A 14,569-nucleotide genomic window follows, 5' to 3' on the forward strand; every position below is an offset into this window, starting at 1 on the left:
CCAAGGCTCCCGCCTTGGTCTGCCACCCGATTCGCATTGCACCGGACCCTTCATGTTCCTCCTGCGGGTGGTGGGTCCACAGTTGGACGAGCCCATGTATCCGGTTCGGGCTGAGCCCGGCCGGGCCCCATGGGCGAAAGCCCGGCCACCAGGCGCTCGCCCACGGGTCCCAACCCCAGGCCTGGCTCCAGGGTGGGACCCCGGTAACCCTCTGGGCCGGGTACTCCGACTCTTCGTTTTAACCGCCATGAAAGATCCATCCAGTGGGGATGGGGAGCTGCTGACGTCAACTGAGGCTATAGTCGGACGGTGGAAGGAATACTTTGAGGAGCTCCTCAATCCCACCAATGCGCATTCCGAGGAGGAACCAGAGCTGGGAGGCCTGGGGATGGACTGTCCGATCTCGGGGGCAGAAGTTGCTGAGGTAGTCAAACAACTACACAGCGGCGGAGCCCCGGGGGCGGATGAGGTTCATCCTGGGTATCTCAAGGCTATGGATGTTGTAGGGCTGTCATGGTTGACACGTCTCTACAACATTGCGTGGTCATCGGGGGCAGTTCCTAGGGAGTGGCAGACCGGGGTGGTGGTCCCCATCTTTAAGAAGGGTGACCTGAGGGTGTGTTCCAACTATAGGGGGATCACACTCCTCAGCCTCCCTGGAAAGGTCTACTCCAAGGTACTGGAGAGGAGGGTCCGATCGATAGTTGAATCTCAGATAGAGGAGGAGCAATGTGGTTTTCGTCCTGGCCGTGGAATTGTGGACCAGCTCTATACCCTTGCAAGGGTGATGGAGGGGGCATGGGAGTTTGCCCAACCAATCCACATGTGCTTTGTGGATTTGGAGAAGGCTTATGACGGTGTCCCCAGGGGCACCCTGTGGGGGACGCTCCAGGAGTATGGGGTGGGTGGCTTTCTGTTAAGGGCCATTCAGTCCCTTTACCAGAGGAGCGTGAGTTTGGTCCACATATCCGGTAGTAAGTCGGACCTGTTCCCAGTGAGGGTTGGACTCCGCCAGGGCTGCCCTTTGTCACCGGTTCTGTTCATCACTTCTATGGACAGAATTTCTAGACGCAGCCGTGGTGTGGAGTGTGTCGAGTTTGGTGGCAGGAGCATCTCGTCTCTGCTTTTTGCGGATGATGTGGTCCTCCTAGCTTCATCCAGCTCTGACCTTCAGCTCTTGCTGGGCAGGTTCGTGGCCGAATGTGAAGCGGCTGGGATGAGGATCAGCACCTCCAAATCTGAGACCATGGTTCTCGACCAGAAAAGGGTGGCTTGCCACCTCCGGGTCGGGGGAGAGGTCCTACCTCAAGTGGAGGAGTTTAAGTATCTCGGGGTCTTGTTCACGAGTGAGGGTAGGAGGGATCGGGAGATCGACAGGCAGATTGGTTCGGCGTCTGCAGTGTTGCGGACGCTGAGCCGATCTGTCGTGGGGAAGAGGGAGCTGAGCCAGAAAGCCAGGCTCTCGATTTACCGGTCGATCTACGTCCCAATCCTCACCTATGGTCATGAGCTTTGGGTAATGACCGAAAGAATGAGATCGCGGATACAAGCGGCCGAAATGAGTTTCCTCCGTAGGGTGGCCGGGCTCAGCCTTAGAGATAGGGTGAGGAGCTCGGACATTCGGGAGGGACTCGGAGTAGAACCGCTGCTCCTCCGGATCGAAAGGAGCCAGTTGAGGTGGTTTGGGCATCTGGTCAGGATGCCTCCTGGACGCCTCCCCGGGGAGGTGTTTCGGGCATGTCCTGCCGGCAGAAGGCCCCCGGGTCGACCCAGGACACGGTGGAGAGGTTACATCTCCAATCTGGTCCGGGAACGCCTTGGGGTCCTGCCGGAGGAGCTGGTGGACAAGGCCGGGGAGAGGACGGCCTGGAGCTCCCTAGTTGGGATGCTGCCCCCGCGACCCGGACCTGGATAAGCGGAGGAAGACGACGACATTTAGAACTTTAGGGTTTACAGTGTATATTTCTACAACATTTTACTGACAACCTCCCAACCTTCCACAAACATATCACAGTTATGAGTTAGATGATTCCAAGATTTCCGTTTGGATCCTTTATCTCAGAGATTGAGTGTCAGAAGCCTCAACCCTGCACTGATTTCCTCAAATCTGTGTACATGTGTGATAGGTGTGTTGCAGAAAAGCTGCAGGTGGCTGCTGCAGGTGTGGTGGTCCTGTGAGAAACTGACAGAAACACAAATCCATTCTGACAAATGACACAGGAGCACAGACACACACGCATGGTCACACATGAATGAGAACATGACAAAGTTCTGCAGCTCAGACCTCAAACATCCACCGTGCATACATCATGTGCCTGCAGCACAGCTGGGAGACAGCTGGACAGCGCTTGTTTTGTATGTGTGTGTGTGTGTGTGTGTGTGTGTGTGTGTGTGTGTGGGTTAGAGGTGCTCAGTTGCTCCTTCCATGTTCTGCGGTAAAGCAGTCAGCACTGCTGCGCTGCTCCACTGAGCAACATTGACAACGCTGCTCTCTAAATGTGTGTGTGCTTTCCATTTTTAGCTGTTGAGCAAGTGGTAAACGATGTGTGCGGTTGCACTGAGAAAATGCAAATCTGCTCATTTTCCTGTAAAGCTAATTCAGAGATAGGAGGACCACTCTTTAAAGAGCAGTTTACCACTATCACGGGCACAACTCACATTAACGTGGAAACTTTAAGGAACTTTTAAATAAAAGATTTATAACCTATATAAGTGAAGTTGGCCAATTTTCCTCCACAGTGATGTAAGACTACTGAGGTCATACAAATAATGATTTCTAGTAATTATAGTTAAACTCTTTGAATGTGTGTTCATTTTCACATACTTGTTTTTCTCGATGTGGCCTGTTTTGGTTGACCCTTAAACTTACCTATGTGTGGTTTTAGGTGTTAATGACTTCAACCTTTCGTTGATCAACAAATTGTGCACCATTTGTTCTCCTTTATTCCCAACATGCTGTTGATTTACAATAAAAAAAACTATTTAGAATTAGAAAATATACCCAAATACTTCATCTCATGAATCTAACGAGTAACATTGTTTGTGTTGGTGATTTAAGTCAATTTGTTTTTGTGCCACTTTGGGTCTTTTTAGTCATCTGTACATGCTTGGGAATGATGGGAACAGGCTGGCCTCATAAAGCAACCTAATAATAACACACTAGTTGTCACGGTCTGGGTTTTTTTTCACACACTAATTGGTGTAGAGTCTCATCTCTCCTCTGCAGGTGGGCGTGCCTGGAAGTTGGGAGGCTGCAGGTAATCTGCTGATTAGCTGGCCAGGGATATTTAAGCTCCTGAGAGACGCCTTCACTTCGCTGGATGATTAACTCAACTTGGGTATTTCTCCTAACAGTCAAATCCAAACTAAGCTTTGATTTTGAGAATTTCTGGGTTATGGATTTTTGATTTTTGAGATCTCTGTGTTTTTGACTGCTTGTTTTGCCTCCTGCAGATATCACCTATCAGTTCACCTCGTTTGCTGCTACCAACCTGGTTTCTTCACTGTCCACTCGTCTCTCAGCGTCCTCCTCTGGTCTTCCCACTCCAGGCTGCCCACCCTCCCTCCTGGATCACCATTACCCTTCATGCTCAGCTCCCTCCTCATTTGGACTCCAAGCTCATCAGCCTCCAGTAAGCCTCCTGCCCTCCCCAGACCGGTCACTCCTCCCTCTCTCACGAGGTCTCACCTCCAACCTGTAAGTTCCATCAGATCCAACATTCAGATTTCCGAGTGCCAGACCTAACTCTCCCTGTTCCTCCAGGATTCTCCACACCCGAACCTCGCTTCTCTGCCGAATACTGCTAGACTTCCTAGCAGCTCCTTCTGTTCTCCTTTTCTAATAAATTATTGTTTGCGATCTTCTTTGACTCTGTGGACTGATTCTGTATGTCGTGGGTTAGGCATCTACCACACAACATGACAGAATCATCCAGCCAGAATCCTAACCTCAGTACCGAATCAGTTCCACCTGTTATCACCGAAACCTTATCACAACACAGTTTAGCCCTTCATTCCCTCACCAAACAACTGTCAGACGCTAACCAGACTCTGTTTCAGTTGGGTGCGATGGTTAAACAATTAAGTGAACAGCTCACCAATCCGGAACCCTCTGCTCCTCCTGCTCCGAGTCCGCCCGGACCCGTTACCTCGGCACCATCCATCCCGCCCAACTTCCGGGTTGCCTTGTCTCCTCCCCCCGAGACGTTCGACGGGGATCGAAACGTTTGTAGAGGTTTCCTCCTCCAGTGTAACTTGGCTTTCCAACGCTCCCCGGAATCTTTTGCAACCGACGCAGCCAAGATTTCCTACATTGTCGGATTACTGCGCGGCAAGGCCCTCAGGTGGGCAGAAGCCAAGAGCCGCTCTCCGAACTTCCTTGCGGGCCCATTTACTGAGTTTTTATCCGAGTTTAACTTGACATTTGACAAATCCGAGCCCGCCTCAGAGCTAGCAAAACGGCTCTGGAACCTCCGCCAAGGCAAGCAATCAGTGGCTGACTTCGCCATCGAGTTTAGGACCCTGGCATCGGCTTCCACTCTCGACGAGGATTCATTAAAAGGGGCGTTTTCACAAGCCTTAAACGAGCGCCTCCAAGACCAGCTGGCTTTCTGCCAGGAACCCACAAACCTGGAGGACTTGATAATGCTCTGCAACCGGATCGAGAGGAGACTGAATGACCGTCATAAAGGTAACAATTCGTTTTTTCATCTTCAGACCCATACTCAGTCCAGGGCGGCCCAACCAGCACCATCCTCTCTCCCCAGCGAGCCCATGCAGTTGGGCCGGGCTAGACTAAGCCAGGAGGAACGAGATAAAAGAATGAGATCTGGTCTTTGTTTGTACTGTGGCCTAGCTGGCCATTTCGTGTCTGACTGTCCCAAGACTTTAAACTCCAGAGCCCACCAGTAGAACCTAGGATACTGGTGGGCGGTTCATCTGCACTCATGAAGTCTCGGTGTGCTTTAGACTGTTTTTTAACCTTCAGTAAAACCTCAATATCCACCCGAGCCCTGATTGACTCTGGATGTGAACAGAACCTATTAGACCAACTACTAGTTGATCGGCTCGGCATAACCACTATTCCACTCGAGGCCCCAACGAGGGTTGTTTCTTTAGATGGCAGCTTCCTAACCTCTATAACCCATAAAACTGTTCCGGTTAACCTCTCGATCTCTGGCAATCATCATGAATCACTGACCTTTTTTGTTTTTCCATGTCACCAGTCAGAAATCGTCTTGGGGCATCCCTGGTTAAGTCTCCACAATCCCCGCATCAACTGGGTGTCTAACAGGGTGGAGGAATGGAGCAACCAATGTCACGTTTCCTGTCTGGGCACAGCTCAGATCCGCTCTGAGTGCAGAACCCCTGAACAACCACCTCCCGATCTCACTGGTGTCCCCAAGGAATATTTCGACCTACTGCAGGTATTTTCAAAGGATAAAGCTTCCTCCTTACCCCCCCATAGGCCTTTTGATTGTGCTATAGACTTGTTTCCTGGAGCTCCTCTTCCATCTAGCCGTCTCTACAACATCTCAAGACCAGAACGTGAGTGTATGGAAAAATACATCTCAGAATCACTCTCAGCTGGCATAATCCGACCGTCTACATCCCCTCTGGGAGCGGGGTTCTTCTTTGTTACAAAGAAGGATGGCACTCTCCGACCATGTATCGACTATCGAGGACTCAACCAGATAACAGTAAGAAACAAATATCCATTACCTTTGTTATCGTCAACCTTTGAGCCTGTACAAGATGCCTCCATCTTCACCAAACTCGACCTGAGGAACGCATACCACCTCGTCCGAATAAAGGAGGGTGATGAATGGAAGACGGCATTTAAGACACCAGTGGGACATTTCGAGTATTTGGTAATGCCGTTTGGGCTCACCAATGCCCCAGCTGTTTTTCAGTCTTTGGTGAACTCGGTTTTGGCTGATTTTGTGAACAAGTTTGTTACTGTGTATCTTGATGATATCTTGATTTTTTCGAGGACACCTGAAGAGCATTCCAAACATGTCCGTGCTGTTCTCCACCGCCTTTTGGAAAATCGCCTCTACGTGAAAGCGGAGAAGTGTGAATTCCATGTCCCGAGTGTGAAGTTCCTGGGTTTTGTTCTGGATAGTGGGAGACTGGGACCAGATCCTGAGAAGGTCCAAGCGGTACAGAGCTGGCCAACACCCACAACACGTAAGGAGCTGCAAAGATTTCTGGGTTTTGCAAATTTCTACAGATGTTTCATTAAGGGCTACAGCCAGATTGCCAGTCCGCTGACTCAGTTAACCTCCATCAAGAGACCTTTTGTTTGGGATTCCACAGCCGAGAGTGCCTTCTCTGCACTCAAAGACAAGTTTACTCAAGCACCGGTTCTTACCCGACCAGATCCCTCTCGGCAATTCACACTCGAGGTGGATGCATCGGATACAGGTGTGGGTGCCGTCCTATCCCAGGTTTCTCCCTCAGACCACCGTCTCCACCCCTGTGCTTTTTTTTCCCGGCGCCTCTCCCCAGCCGAGAGAAACTATGATGTGGGGGACCGGGAGCTCCTGGCCATGAAACTCGCCCTGGAGGAGTGGAGGCACTGGTTGGAGGGAGCTGAGCACCCCACCATCATATGGACAGACCACAAAAACCTCGCCTATTTGAAGGAGGCAAAGAGGTTGGATCCCAGACAGTCTAGGTGGTCCTTGTTCTTTTCACGGTTCCATTTTGTCCTCTCTTACAGACCAGGCACTAAGAACATCAAACCGGACGCCCTATCCCGACAGTTTTCGGCTGACTCCAATCCAGAACCAGCATCCATTCTCCCTCCTGACTGTGTCATTGGGTCCGTAACCTGGGAGGTCCGAGACCAAGTACTTGAGGCCCTCAAGACCACTCCGGGCCCAAGCAAGGTACCCCCAAACACATTATTTGTTCCCCCTTCGGTCAGAAGCAAGGTAATCCACTGGGGGCATACAGCTAGGTTTTCTGTCCATCCTGGGGTTAGTCGTACGGTAGCATTGATCAGACGGACTTTTTGGTGGCCAACTATGTTTAAGGACACTAAGGAGTACATTGCCGCCTGCCAGACCTGTGCCCGCAATAAGACCAGTAATCAATCACCCTCTGGCTTACTCAACCCATTACACGTTCCGTCTAGACCATGGTCCCACATCGCCATGGATTTTGTAACTGGCCTGCCTCCTTCTCGTGGCTTCTCAGTAATCATGACAATAGTTGACCGTTTTTCTAAGGCTTGCCATCTCATCCCCTTAAAGGCCCTCCCTTCAGCTGCAGAATCAGCTGCACTTTTGGTGAAACACGTTTTTAGGTTACATGGCATTCCGTTCGAAATACTCTCTGATCGAGGTGCCCAGTTCATTTCTCGAGTCTGGAAGGATTTTGCCGCCTGTCTCGGGGCCAAGGTCGCCCTCACCTCCGGATTTCATCCTCAATCTAATGGCCAGTGTGAGAGGATGAATCAGGAACTAGGTGCCATGCTCCGTTGTTTATGTTCCTCCAACCCCTCCCGCTGGAGTTTAGAACTACCCTGGATCGAATACGCCCATAACTCACATGTCTCCTCTTCTACCGGGTTGTCTCCTTTCGAGGTCTCCCTTGGTTTTCAGCCCTGCCTGTTCCCTTCTGAGTTTCCCTCCTCAGTCGTCTCCATTCCCCAGTTCCTCAGGAGTGCAAAGCGTACCTGGTCAGCCACGCAGAAGGCCCTGCAAAGGACTGCTGACCGTAACCGGCGTTTAGCCGACCGTCACCGGAGGCCGGCTCCAGTCTATGTGCCTGGTCAGCGCGTCTGGCTGTCGACCCGGGATATTGCGTTGAAGGGCCACTGCAAGAAATTGTCCCCCAAGTTCATCGGCCCCTTCACCATCTCCTCAATCATCAATCCCTCGTCTGTCCGTTTGGAGCTTCCCCCTCATATGAAGGTACATCCGGTTTTTCATGTTTCCCTCCTGAAGCCTGTCTCCTCCAGTCCCCTTTGCCCTCCTCCTGCTCCTCCTCCTCCGTTTCGGTTGGCTGATGGGGGTCTCGGTTTTCGGGTCCGGCGCCTCCTGGACGTTAGGCGTCGTGGCCGAGGTCTCCAGTATCTGGTGGAATGGGAGAGCTATGGGCCCGAGCACAGGCAATGGGTCCCGGGGTCCTGGATTGACGACCCCTCCCTCATTAGGGATTTTGAGGCTGCCCGGTCTGCCTCCTCCTCCGCCTCCTCCTCCTCTGCCAGGACGCCGGGTGGCGTCCCTTGAGGGGGGGGTACTGTCACGGTCTGGGTTTTTTTTCACACACTAATTGGTGTAGAGTCTCATCTCTCCTCTGCAGGTGGGCGTGCCTGGAAGTTGGGAGGCTGCAGGTAATCTGCTGATTAGCTGGCCAGGGATATTTAAGCTCCTGAGAGACGCCTTCACTTCGCTGGATGATTAACTCAACTTGGGTATTTCTCCTAACAGCCAAATCCAAACTAAGCTTTGATTTTGAGAATTTCTGGGTTATGGATTTTTGATTTTTGAGATCTCTGTGTTTTTGACTGCTTGTTTTGCCTCCTGCAGATATCACCTATCAGTTCACCTCGTTTGCTGCTACCAACCTGGTTTCTTCACTGTCCACTCGTCTCTCAGCGTCCTCCTCTGGTCTTCCCACTCCAGGCTGCCCACCCTCCCTCCTGGATCACCATTACCCTTCATGCTCAGCTCCCTCCTCATTTGGACTCCAAGCTCATCAGCCTCCAGTAAGCCTCCTGCCCTCCCCAGACCGGTCACTCCTCCCTCTCTCACGAGGTCTCACCTCCAACCTGTAAGTTCCATCAGATCCAACATTCAGATTTCCGAGTGCCAGACCTAACTCTCCCTGTTCCTCCAGGATTCTCCACACCCGAACCTCGCTTCTCTGCCGAATACTGCTAGACTTCCTAGCAGCTCCTTCTGTTCTCCTTTTCTAATAAATTATTGTTTGCGATCTTCTTTGACTCTGTGGACTGATTCTGTATGTCGTGGGTTAGGCATCTACCACACAACATGACACTAGTCCATGTTCAGTGTCTTTCTAAGAGGTTGTACAACATATAGATTAATGCTCTCACGACTGGTTTGATGAAACATAATAACACCTGTGATGTATTGAAGCATCCACTGATATTGACTTATACAAAAAGAAGCAAGAAAAATAGTAAAATGTGAATGTTTAAATAAAATGCTTGAATATATTTATTATTATTATTATTATTATTATTATTATTATTATCCATCCATCCATTTTCTGAACCCGCTTTGTCCACCCAGGGTTAGGGGGGGTGCTGGTGCCTATCTCCAGCGGTCAACGGGCAATCAGGCGGGGTACACCCTGGACAGAGAGCCAGTCCATCACAGGGCAACACAGAGACACGCACCTAAGGACAATTTAGACAGACCAATCAACCTAACAGTCATGTTTTTGGACTGTGGGAGGAAGCCGGAGTACCCGGAGAGAACCCACGCATGCACAGGGAGAACATGCAAACTCCATGCAGAAAGATCCCAGGCTGGGAAGCGAACCCAGGACTTTCTTGCTGCAAGGCAACAGATTATTATTATTAGTAGTAGTAGTAGTAGTAGTATTAGTAGTAGTATTAGGTAATGATTTATTTTACAGTCTCCTAATTACTTACATGGTAATTACATAAAAGTGTGTTATTGTTTCTGAGTTCTTAAACTGTTATTACCATGTAACTCAGGTTACATTCTAGATTTTATTTTTATTAATCATTCCCAGTAAATACTGCTTTAAACAATAATTACACTTTGCTATAATTATACACATTAATTACAAATAATACACTTTAACTTACTATGTAATTACCATGTAAGTAACTAGTAATTAGGGGACTGCAAAAAGAAGCATTACATAATAATAATAATAATAATAATGCCCTAAATGTATAAAGATGCACCAAAAAAATAACTTCTTTTGGTTTTCTATCCAATTAAAATTCTACAAAATGAATAAAGAAATGTAAAAATGGTGGTAAGCCAATCAGAACTTTTAAAAAATGTTTAGTTTATTACCACTTTTCTTTTTACTACTACAGCTACTCATTATAGCTAATGTCTATGAATGACAAAACTTATTAAAACAGCTGTTTTTTTCATAACTGAAGCTACTGAGAATTATCTTCATATCAAATATTTTATTACATCCTTCAGTGAAAAGAAGAAACAATAGACACCAGGATAACATTTGAACCACAAATAAATTGGTGTGTGTACTTGTGCCTGCGAGTTAACCACTAAGGAATAAAACTCCTGCACAGCTCCTTTGAAGGCTATGTCCTCTTCATTAACACACGGTGACCAAGTAAATACCCAGAATCCCAGAGGAAAGTGTACCCACAACCTGTGATGTGATGCAGGCGGTAGCTGACCTTGCCTGTTTGACTGTTCTTTGTTTGACTAGTGCCTTGGCTGCATATTTTAAGCACAAGCAGAACTGGGGGATTTTATTTTTGTAATGGTTGCCAAGGGTGATATAGTGGTACAGTGTGTGTTTTTCTGGTGTATTAATAAGGGGATGGTCCCAAGAATTGAAGAGAATCCTGCTGCTGTATCCTTGGTCAAGACACTAAACCCACCTTGCCTGGTGGTGTTTGGAGAGACTGGTGGCATCTGTATTGGCAGCCTCACCTCTGTCGGTGTGCACCAGGGCCGCTGTGGTTATGTTGTAGTACATGGTTTAGAATTCCAGGGTTAACAAGTCAGTTTAGAGGTCAAGGTGTTTGATGAGACAATGTCCTAAAATGTTTTTTTTTTTTTTTTGCATCAGTCGAGTTAGGATGTGTGAGTTCTAAAGATGAGTCTGGTAGATTTATGAATAAGGGTAATTAATATGATCATGCTTGTTGTTTTTCTTTTACTTGATTTTATCTATAAACTAGATACAAACAGATCCAAAGGTAATATAAAATCGGCAAGAGCTGTTCAATGAGAGTGAGATCCTCATCTGTGCCCCAGACAAGCTGACCTTTGACCCAGGCTTCACCCTGGATTCTCATGTCAGTTCTCTTGTTCGCTCTTCCTTCTTCCATCTCAGGAACATTGCTAAGCTGAGTCCCATTCTGTCTCACTCTGAACTTGAGACAGTTCTCCACACCTTCATCTCCTCACGCTTAGACTACTGTAACTCTCTTTTCACGTGTCTGAGCAGAACCTCCCTGAACCGTCTACAGGTGGTTCAGAATGCCTGTGCTCGGCTTCTGACCAAGTCCTCCAAACACACCCACATCACCCCGCTTCTCCTCCAGCTTCACTGGCTGCCAGTCAACTTCAGGGTTCATTTCAAGATCCTGGTTCTGGTCTATAGGGCCTTACATGGACAAGCACCGTCTTACATTGGTGATCTTCTTAGTCCCTACACCCCCAGCAGGTCCCTGAGGTCCAGTGATCAAAGCCTACTGGTTGTGCAGCACCAGGCTAAAGACCAAAGGTGACAGATCATTTGCTGCTGTGGCCCCCAGACTCTGGACCTCTCTCTCCCTGAGTCTGAGATCAGTGGACTCAGTGATCTCCTTTCAACACATTCTCACACCCAAAGAGTTGAAAAAGGTTGGGTGACCAAGCACTTGTTTCCAACGCATTAGGAGTCCCAGTTCCAACGTGAGTTCCCAGTTCCAAACACGTTGAGAGGCGATGCGCAGTGCCAGAGCGTCGGTTTCTGACTCCTGCAGTAAAACACACCTTTCACTGGCATTTAAACTCTGACCTTTTGCTATTTAACCTTCCCCTCACCCCCATCTTTAACCCTGTTGCTCATTCTAAACTTCCCATTACCATGTTGGAGAGGGGCGTTACAACTAGAAACAAAGTTTTGAAAACACAAGAGGGTTAAAGTGACAATGTGTAGTTTTTACCATGAATCTCTGGAAATATCTATTAAAATGTTGTTGTAAATGAATTCAAAGATACCCAATTGTTGAAAAATCTTGGTAGTTTCATAACATATAACCATAAAAATTGGGTCTAAAATTCATGGGAGCGGGTCTAAGTCTCTGAGCGACACCATATTGGATGCCATGTTTCCTTCTACGGAAGCCCGGGAGTACAGAATGCATTTGTATCCATTTGTTACAAATCTTTCAGCATTAAAAAAGAATTGTTATTTGACACAATTTGGTCATCACTCATTGCAAGTAATGAAAGGTAATCTGATGTTCATGTTATTTTGCTGGAGGTTGCACTCTCAAGGATTTTTCACCCTAATGGCCATCTGTTGGTAAGGCCTCACTTTCACACAAAAATCATACTTGCTTGCAATGATTTAAGTATCTACTGTCCCCGATTGCCAGGGAAAATATACATTGTCACTTTAAGGTTAGGATGGGGGTGAGGGAAGGTTAAATAGCAACAGGGTAAAGGTCGGAATTTGGTCAAATCTTTGTTTTACAGAGACAGTCGGAAAACGACATTCTGGCACAGCGCATCGCCTCCCGAAAAACCAGGAAACAAATGCTTGGTCACCCAGCGACATTTTTCTATGCTTTGGGTGTGAGAACGCGTTGCTCCTTTAAAAATCAGCTGAAAACTCACTTATTCAAGAAGAATTTTGCATGACCTTCATCACCACCCTCTCCTTATCCTGCTCTTTCTACCAGCTCCATCCTTTCTCAGGATCCACTAGTTTCCTATTCAGTTTTTTCAATAATTAAAAAAAATCTTGTGTATATATACATACATACATATATATATATTCTTCTTTTGAAGCGCCTTGTGATTTTTATCTTAAGAGGCGCTATATAAAAGATCAGTCTTTCTTTTGTTCTCATATCTCAAAGATAATAGCACTGATTCCTCATGAAGGACCATGTCCTCACAAGTCAATACCAACATGAATCGTTTCCTTTTTTAGGCGTACATTTTCAGCATAAAAAATAGATTTTTGTTCTGCACTAGTAACTCTGTTGAATTGAGCAAATACCTATTGTTCAGGACATAGTTTCAGTTTTTGTGCATTTGGATCTTCCAAGTGTGGATTATGCATTCCTTTGTGGAAAATCACAATAGCATCTATCCCAGACAGAGGCATGCAAACGTTTGGAAGAAACTAGAGCTGAAAACCCTTTGAAAACAAACTTCAGATAGAAGCCAAACATGAGCAACAAGTGGATTTTTTGACAACCAGATGATCAAAACACTGCTTTCATACAAATACCACTTAATATTGTTCCTGTACACCTACATGGATTTGTCAGAGGGGTTAATACAATCATGATTTTATTAGTTATATTGTTGCTTTCCCAACAGTACCCCAGATAAATCATTATCGGTTTCCCATTGTGAAACTTGTATGAGCTGACTTTCTGAGCACGTTGTGAGGGTCCTTGAAGCATAACTCTCAACAGTTTGCAATCGTTTGAAGTAGGAGCTTGGCTCATTAAATGCTGTAATGTTCATATTTGGGGGGGGGGGGGGGGGGGGGGGAGTAGGATCAGGCAATGATTTTTTTTCTGCTCCATCAACTCTGTAATCTGGACAACTTTTCATATATTGAGCTGCAGCACCATATTGTGACGCTTCTCCTCCTTCCTTTTTCCTCCTTCACACCTGAAGCACCCTTAGACGGTAGGATCAATAAGAGATCAGAGTTTCAGAGAGGAATCACTGTGTTTCATGGAAAATAGTGACACTGAGTCGGTACACACAGTGCACTCTGAGCAGGTTATCCATAAGGCTCTAGGTCTAATGTTTGTAGCAGGCAGAGATAGAGTTTGAGATATGCTATTACCATGTTGTAGTACTGGTGTCTGGTGAAACAGAGACAAGGAAATACAAACATGTCTGAGAACATTAATGTCGAAAAGGCAAACATCCTCTACGAGAGATTTTCACATAATTGTGCCAGGTCACAAGAAAGAGTTGGGCAGGATTTGGTGTTTTGTGCATTAATATTCATGATATACAAATGCCTTGCCTCTGATTGGCTAACAGCAACAAAACTCTTCCACTGCCTTCATTTGCTCTTTTTTTCTTAGAGAAATATGCAATGTTGATGTTTTATCACCACAAAAAACAAAAGCATGAAGGAGTTCTGCCATGGCGTTTAGCTGCTGTTGCTAACGGTTAGCTTCTACTAGCCGAGACGTGCTCTAATCTCTCCTGGCTGCTAAATCAACGCAGCCAACCACACGACCGCAAGCCAAGATGGGTGAGTCCATGAATGCAATCATTTCTCTGTGACGTAGAAGCCAAGAATCCAAGAGCTTTCCCGTTTGTTTTTTTATTGGCGGCTAATGCAGAAAATTGAGGTAAAAGTTTATTCTCATGTTCTGCGTGCATCTGAAATTCAGCGTGACCTACCACTGTCTACAAGCAGGTGACGACTAACAAACCATATGGTTTTGGTCAAAATTTAAATGAATGAATGAAAATATTTGTCACATATTCAGCAAGCTTATAAAAATGGAAACTCAAGAACGAGGAATGTAAAACTCCTGAAAAAAGAAATATAGAGATGTTGTGTAAAGTTGAAACCATTTTCTGTCTTTTGTTGCACTTTAAAGGTCAACTTCAAGTTTACTTGTTTGGAACAAAACAGCCTTTGTCCAAAGGGCTGT

The 14,569-nt window shown here is 47.0% G+C and overlaps 1 protein-coding gene and 2 long non-coding RNA genes across 3 annotated transcripts in view; 2 read left to right on the plus strand and 1 right to left on the minus strand.

The window, feature by feature from the left end:
- The window catches only part of LOC107394580 (glutamate receptor ionotropic, kainate 5), a 323,717-nt gene that overhangs the window by 270,914 nt on the left and 38,234 nt on the right, over nucleotides 1-14,569 (minus strand). The gene's annotated exons all lie outside the window — the stretch shown is intronic.
- On the plus strand, nucleotides 2,521-3,864 carry LOC139064286 (uncharacterized). The gene is made up of 2 exons (XR_011517365.1): nucleotides 2,521-3,338; nucleotides 3,454-3,864. It is a non-coding gene; the product is annotated as an uncharacterized lncRNA (long non-coding RNA).
- On the plus strand, nucleotides 8,133-8,951 carry LOC107394445 (uncharacterized). Its single transcript, XR_001574008.3, has 2 exons — nucleotides 8,133-8,784; nucleotides 8,851-8,951. It is a non-coding gene; the product is annotated as an uncharacterized lncRNA (long non-coding RNA).

Source organism: Nothobranchius furzeri, chromosome 19 (assembly GCF_043380555.1).
Source record: "Nothobranchius furzeri strain GRZ-AD chromosome 19, NfurGRZ-RIMD1, whole genome shotgun sequence".
In the NCBI taxonomy this organism is placed as follows: Eukaryota; Metazoa; Chordata; class Actinopteri; order Cyprinodontiformes; family Nothobranchiidae; genus Nothobranchius; species Nothobranchius furzeri.